The sequence below is a fragment of the Lepus europaeus genome, chromosome 19 (genome assembly GCF_033115175.1).
Source record: "Lepus europaeus isolate LE1 chromosome 19, mLepTim1.pri, whole genome shotgun sequence".
NCBI classification, from domain to species: domain Eukaryota; kingdom Metazoa; phylum Chordata; class Mammalia; order Lagomorpha; family Leporidae; genus Lepus; species Lepus europaeus.
The window spans coordinates 11,370,093-11,377,719 of NC_084845.1; positions in this window are offsets into that span (position 1 = coordinate 11,370,093).

The following is a 7,627-nucleotide window of genomic DNA, read 5'->3' on the forward strand; positions in this document are numbered from 1 at the left end:
CCGTTAGCAGGAAGCTGGCTTGGAAGTGGAGGCGAGACGTAAGCCAGGCACTCCAGAATGGGCTGCAGGAGTCCCAAGTGGTGTCTTAAGCTCTGCTCCAGATGCCCATCCCAGAGAGCCCTGGCCTGGAACCCAGGTTGCATGGATTCTAGGAGTCTGGTGGTGTAAGATGACCAAGACTGCAAGATCAGATAGACCGAAGTTGTAAACGTTCCTGAGAGTCTAAAGATTCCAGAACAGACTTCGCACTGGTCACAACACCCGAGCCCCTCACGCGGGCCTCCGAGGCCCACCTGGGCTGTGCCCTGGCTGGACTCTCTGCTCCTGGCTCTCTACTCACGCTGGCCTCAAGGCCTTGGCACTCGCCGTTGCCTGCAGCTTGAGGTCGACTCTGTCCCTGGTGAAAGACACCCTCAGAGCCTTCACACTGAATTAGCTTCCTCCCCAGCCCCACACATCCTGCCTCAATGCATCAAATCAAGTCCTGTAGAGACAGTCATCGAGTTAATATCTGTAAGCACGTAAAGTGCCTTCCACATAGCAAGCCTTGAACGTGTTTGTTTAGCTCCCCTAGCTTCGTCTCACCACTTGAAAGTGTCTTCCATTTGATTGACGTCTTCATTCTGCCCCTCCCTGCGGTGTTTTCTCCAGGAGCGTAGGCACTTCTGTCTGTTTCCTGCACTGCTGTATCGTGAGTGCTTACCACGGAGTAGGTGCTCGGTAAACATCTTATTAAAAAAAAAAAGTGGGGGCTGGCACTGTGGCATAGCCAGTAAACCGCCACCTGCAGTGCCGGCATCCCATATGGGTGCCGGTTCTAGTCCCGGCTGCTCCACTTCCCAATGTCCTGGGGAAGCAGTTGAAGATGGCCCAAGTCCTTGGACCCCTGCACCCATGTGGGAGACCTGGAAGAAGCTCCTGGCTCCTGGCTTCTGCCTGGCCCAGCTCCAGCTGTTGCAGCCATTTGGGGAGTGAACCAGAGGATGGAGGAAAATCTCGCCTGTAACTGCCTTTCAAATAAATGAATAAATCTTTGCTTTTTTTTTTTTTAAATTTTTGACAGGCAGAGTGGACAGTGAGAGAGAGAGACAGAGAGAAAGGTCTTCCTTTTGCCGTTGGTTCACCCTCCAATGGCCACCGCGGTAGCGCGCTGCGGCCGGCGCGCCGCGCTGTTCCGGTGGCAGGAGCCAGGTGCTTATCCTGGTCTCCCATGGGGTGCAGGGCCCAACCACTTGGGCCATCCTCCACTGCACTCCCTGGCCACAGCAGAGAGCTGGCCTGGAAGAGGGGCAACCGGGACAGGATCGGTGCCCCGACCGGGACTAGAACCCGGTGTGCCGGCGCCGCAAGGCGGAGGATTAGCCTGTTGAGCCACGGCGCCGGCAAATCTTTGTTTTTTAAAATGATATAATTTTCAAGTCTGTGAAATTTGCAAAGCAATCAAGGTTCCCCAATTCTCAAGTCTAAAGGACAAAAGTTCAGAGTTTCCCTGAGTTAGATTTCGTGGTAGCTGAGTCACCCCTGGTGAGCCCTAATCTCCCTCCCACACCAGACCACACCCCAGGCCAGGGCATGCTGACAGCCTAGCCTCTTCAGCCTCTGGTGTGGGCCTGGCCGTGCAGGGGTGATCCTCTTTGAGTCTGGCCTCCTGCCCTGCATTTTCCAAACTCTGCAGGCTCCCAGCCCTGGGGTTGCAGCAGGCCCAGTGGTGGAGGGGTCAGGAGATTGGGGAGGGGTGGGAGTAGTTTGCTAGGGATGCTCTGAGACTCTGGTTCTGGAATTGGACTTGCTGTGGGGCCGAAGCCATAGCCTGTCTCCTCTCTGGTCCACTTTACCACCAGCCTGACCCTGCCTCCTCCTCTGTCTCCTCTCAGCCTTGTTTATCTTGGCCTCTCTCCTTTCCCTTCCTCTAAGTGCCCGCTCCCCACCCCCCACCCCCAGCGCTAGAACTGGTCCCAGGGGAACCCGAAGTGAGCCTGGCTTTCTTCCTGCTGCCCCAGATCCAAAGCACGCCCGTGGCTGGGCATATGGCAGTGACTTGATTATGTCACAGCCCACAAGGCAGCCACAGTCTTGGTTCCTGCCTTTTATTTTATTTATTTATTTTCAGTGCATTTGAAAGAGAGAGAGAGAGCAAGCGAGAGAGAGAGAGCGTGCGCGCACTCTTCCATCTACAGGTTCACTCCTAAATGTTTGCAACAACCAGGGCTGGGCTGGGCTGAACCAAGAGCCCAGAACCCAAGCTGGGTCTCCCACACGGGTGGCAGGGACCTGAGTACTTCAGCCACCACCACCTGCTGCTTCCCAGGGCACATGAGCAGGAAGCTGGGTTGGAAGAGAAGCTGGCACTCTGATATGGGCTGCGGGTGTTCCGAGCAGCGTCTTAGCTGCTGCACCCGATGCCTTCAAGCTTTGTTCCTGTCTTCAGTTGCTGTCTCTTCACCCCCTCCCTATCCACTTGCTTTCTTCTACCTCCTTATCCATAATCTCATCTTCCACCCTCCCCCTACCCCTATGCCGCCTCCTCCTACCCGGAGGGGGTCCCAAATTTCTGCTGTACCCTCTGAAGTTTGCATAGCTGGAGTCTCTGAAATGAATTTACAGTGCACAGATCAACAGGAGAAAAAACATTCCAGGGATATGCACCTGCATGGGTGGGTGGGGGTGCACAAAACAACAGACTCTGAGAAGGGCCAGGTGGCTACAGCAAGGGGCAGGGCCCTGCTCTTCCACTGGCCGCGCCTGGGGCACTGCTTCCTGAGCCCCCACAGACCCGTGCGTGCACTGCCTCATTCCCATCCACCCCTTGTCTGCTCCTCCATCTGCCCCCTCCACCCGAGTCCTCACCCCATCCTCTCTGTGCACCTGCTGGAGGAGGAGGTGAGGCACTGCTTCTTCAGGAAGGCAGCCATAGGTGAGAAAAAAAATCACAGATCTTTCCCTGCTCCCTCTGTCTCTAAGTAGCATCGGGCCCCACAATCTCTTATTTAAAAAAAAAAAAAAGGGGTGGGTATTGTGGTGCAGCCAGTTAAGGCCCTGCTTGGGATGTAGACATCCCATCTCACAGTTCAAGTCCTAGCAGGTTCAAGTCCTCGCTGTCCTGTACTGCCCAGCCAGCTTCCTGCTCCTGTGCCTGGGCCCCTGCCACCCGCGTGGGGGACCTGGATGGAGCTCCTGGCTCCTGACTTCACCCTGACCTGCCCTAGCTGTTTCGAACATTTGGGAAGTGGCCATTATGGCCACTTGGAGAGTGAACCAGCAGGTGGAATATCACTCTCTTTGTCTCTCCCTCTCTCTCTCTGTAATTCTGACTTTCAAATAAATTAACAAATCTCAAACAAAAAAAGAGTATAAACAAATGGGAAGATGGACAAATGGGGTTTCAGTCACAGGCAGCTGAGAAGAGCCTAAGGACCAGCTACAGGGCGACAACATGGAGCACACCTGGAAGGTTCTCTCCCCTGTTCTCTCCTGAGCCCTGACCCCCCTTGAGGTGAGACACCAGCTCCCCGGACTGCCCCCAGCATCTTCAACAACTGAGCTCCTCCAGGCTCTGTTGCTGTCCTCTGAGCCTCCCAGCATGCTGTTCCCCAGCAGGGGCACTCTTTCTCAGGGTCTTGCTCTACTCAGTCATCAGACCCACCTCCTCCAGGAAACCCTCCCTGATACCCAGCACTCCCAGGCTGGAGCAGGCACTCACTCTGGACACACACACCCCCATCCCAGCACTGTCCACTCTGGGCACTCAGTGTCTGATGACTGATTTGTCTACCCCACAGCTGCAGGGTTGTCGCCGTCTCCAGTGTGTCCAAGCTGGCGTCCACTCTGGACGAAGGGGCTGAGGGTGGGCCTTCCCTGGGGCCTTGCATGCCTGGCATGGACATCCTCCACCCTCTGGAACCCTGCAGCCACTCCTCATTCTGGAAGCTGAGGCTTGTTGGGAGAAAAGAATGACTAGAGATGGAATTCATGTTAGCTTAGGAGGCGTGGGCGTGCAGCGGGCTTCGTGATCACAAAGTAACGCGCAGAGCGGGCAGCCTCCTGGCCCAGGGCGGGCCCTTTCTGTTCTCTGCAAGGTGGACTGCACCTTCCAGAAAGACAACACTCCCAGACTCAGCCCAGGCCAGGTCCCACAGTGGGAGGAGCCACTAGAAACAGCAGGTGGAGCCGGCCTGTGGCGAGGGTGCAGGGGGCTGGGATGCACGGGGACCTGGAGAGAGAAAGGGTTTGTTTTTTCCCCTCTGGGGTCTGAATTGCTTGCTGAAGCCCTAGTCGGCTAAACTCACGTGAATGAGTTTCTATGAAAAGTGGCCATGAAGTGGATCTGGAAATGGCCCTACCTCCAGGGCTTTGGGAGGTGCTGGTGCCACGCCAGGCGCAAGCGGGGGCGTCTGGCAGCTGGCACGACAGGCTGAGTGTGGTTTCGCCTCAACACGCTGGAGGCACGGATCACGGATCCCCGTAATCCCCTGTGGGAGAGGCTGAGGGATCCTCCCCAACCGCTGCTGACACTCAGGGAGGCCGGGTCCCCTGCCCAAGGCCTGCTGGGGGATTTGAACCCAGGCAGCAGCGGAGGAGGGAGGGGAAGGAATGTTGTCTGACGATGCTCTCTGATTCCCACCCCCAGGGTTTTCAGTTCCTGTCTGGACCATCCTCTCCCCTCCCCCTTCCTGAGAAACTAAAGCCCAAAGCTTGAATTGGGGGCAGCCCCTGGTGGAGGGGCAGCCCCTGGCGGAGGGCAGGAACAGGTGAAGGTTATGGGTTGAGGGCACAGTCCTGTGAGGACTTGGGGAGGTGGGCATCAGAGTGGAGCTCGTGCACCCATGTCTTCTTTCTCTCTCCCTCCCTCCCTCCCTCCCTTCTTTCTTTGGGATTTCTTTATTTATTTGAAAGTCAGAGAGGGCCAGCACCAAGGAGCCGAGGGTTCAGCTGCTTGCATGCTGTCACCCAGAGCACTGTACCGGAGCACACTGCAGTGACCGCATCTGTGATCCAGCTCCCTGCTAAAGTGTCTGGCAAGCAGCAGAAGATGGCTCAAGTGCTAGGGTCGCTGCCACCCACATGTGAGACCTGGATGGAACTCCTGGTCCTGGCTCCTGGCTCCGGGCTTCAACCTGGCCCAGCCGTGGCCACTATGGCCATCCAGGAAGTGAACCAGCAGATGAAAGACTCCTCTGTCTCTGTAACTCTACTAAGTAAATAGATAAGCCTTTAAAAAACAAAAAGGAAGGGAGCTTCCATCCATGGATGTACCCCCAAAACACCTGCAACAGCCAGAATTGAGGCAGGAATCCACTGGGCTCTCCCACACGTGTGGCAGCAGTTGAGTGTTGAAGCCGTCCTTGGCTGCTTCCCAGGTGCTCAGCAGGAATCTGATAGCCCAGCACACTACAACGCCTTCCCCACTCATTTCTCCATCATGAACATGAAAGTTGTAGGAGAAGGGGCAGGGGACTGAAAGAACCTTCCAGAACAATAGATGCTTAGGAGCAGTGTGACCCTGGGCAGGTAACTTACTGTCCTTTTCTTTCCTTCTTCTTCTTCTTTTTTTATTTATTTGACAGATAGAGTTAGACAGTGAGAGAGAGAGAGAGACAGAGAGAAGAGGTCTTCCTTCCGTTGGTTCACCCCCCAAATGGCCGCAATGGCCAGCGCTGTGCTGATCTGAAGCCAGGAGCCAGGTGCTTCCTCCTGGTCTCTCACACGGGTGCAGATGCCCAAGCACTTGGGCCACCCTCCACTGCACTCCCGAGCCACAGCAGAGAGCTGGACTGGAAGAGGAGCAACCGGGACTAGAACCTGGTGCCCATATGGGATGCCGGCGCCGCAGGCGGAGGATTAACCAAGTGAGCCTTGGTGCTGGCCTTTTTTTTCTTAATATTTATTTTTATTTATTTATTTGAAAGGCAGAGTTACAGAAAGAGGAAGAATAGAGAGAGAAAGCACTTCCATTTGCTGATTCACTCCCCAGATGACCACAATGTCTGGGACTGGGCCATACTGAAACCAAGAACTCGGAGCTTCTTTCCAGTTCCCATGTGGGTGCAAGGGCCCAAGCACTCAGGGCATCTTCCACTGTTCTCCCAGGTGCATGAGCAGGAAGCTGGACTGGAAATGGAGCGGCCTTGACTGAAACTGGCGCCCTTATGGGAGGCTGGTGTCGCAGGCAGCAGCTTCACCTCTGCCACAGCACCGGCCCCAGTCACTGACCTTGAGCCTACAGTCTTCGTCCCAGGGTGGGGACGACACATCAGTGCACCTCTCAGAGAACACCTGGGAGACAGGTGCAGCCATGCACTCCACTTACAGATGAGGAACACGGGCTGGACCGCCTGCCCAGGGCCACAGAAAGAAGAAGGGCTTGGAGCAGGTGTTCAGCACCATGGTTAAGACACCGCTCGGCACACCTGAATCCCGTGGTGCCTGGGTTCCAGGCTTGGTTCAGGTATCCTGATTCCAGCTTCCTATTAATTCACTCGCTAGTGGTGGCTCAAGTCCTTGGGTCCCTGCCACCCTCATGGGAGACACTTGCCACCACATGAGAGCCCAGCTCCTGGCTTGAGCCTGGCCCAGCCCTAACTGTTGCGGGCATTTGGGGGAGTGAACGTGTCTGTCTCTATCCTTCAAGTAAATAAATTAAAATAAATAAGTGAACAAACAAATAAACAGGCAGTGGCCATTGTCAGAAAGAGTTGAATTTGGGCATTGCTATTTCCCAGACTTTCATTTTTTAAACAAAGGGTTTATTTTTATTTTATTTTTTAAAAATATTTATTTATTTGAAAGGCAGGGTTACAGAGAAGCAGAGAGAGAGAGAGAGATCAGTCCACTTGCTGGTTCACTCCTCAATTGGCCACAATTGGCTGGAGAGAGCTGGATGGAAAGTGGAGCAGCTGGGGCTCGAACTGGCGCCCATACAGGATGCCACAGCACCGGCTCCCCTCCCAGATTTTCCAGAGTAAAGACTCCAGCTTCTTCAAGCCTGCCCCCCCCCCCCCCCATCGCACCTGCCAATACATTTCTTGTCCTTTGAAAGCAAAACTGAGATAAGCTCAAGCTGGCTCCTCCCCTGCCCAGCTCCCTCCCACCTCTGCCACACCCACCTCAGCCAACTGGCTCATCCACATATTTTCGCCCCCAATCCTGAAGGTGCGGGCCCTCCCAGCAGGAGGTCCCCAGGAGGCACTGGGCCGTGTTCACCCCCACTCTCTGTCTGCATCTTCCTGGCCAGGTGGGTGTGTAGACACTGGCACGCAGGGGTGAGGACGGCAGACAAACCCTGTCCCTGCCCGCACCTGTGCCCAGCTCTGAAACGGGAGCATTTGCATCAGGCAAACAATCACGGAGGTGCAGTTTGGATGGGCGTGGCAAGCCTGGAGGCCTGGCGCTCTGGGAAGAGGTGGGCGGGGTCCAGGAGGGAGGTGCTGGGCTGGGCTCCTGGGGAGGGCTGGGCAGATCAGAGCCGAGTGCAGCAGGCACAGGAACCAGACCTCCATGACTCAGACACTGGAAATGTGGAATTCTCCACCCACCCCGAGATGCAGCACTGATTGTCGGGAGGCAAGCTAGGAAAGGAGCGGGACCTGAGCTGTGTCCCCCGGGGAGCCGGGGGGGGGGGGGGTGCAGG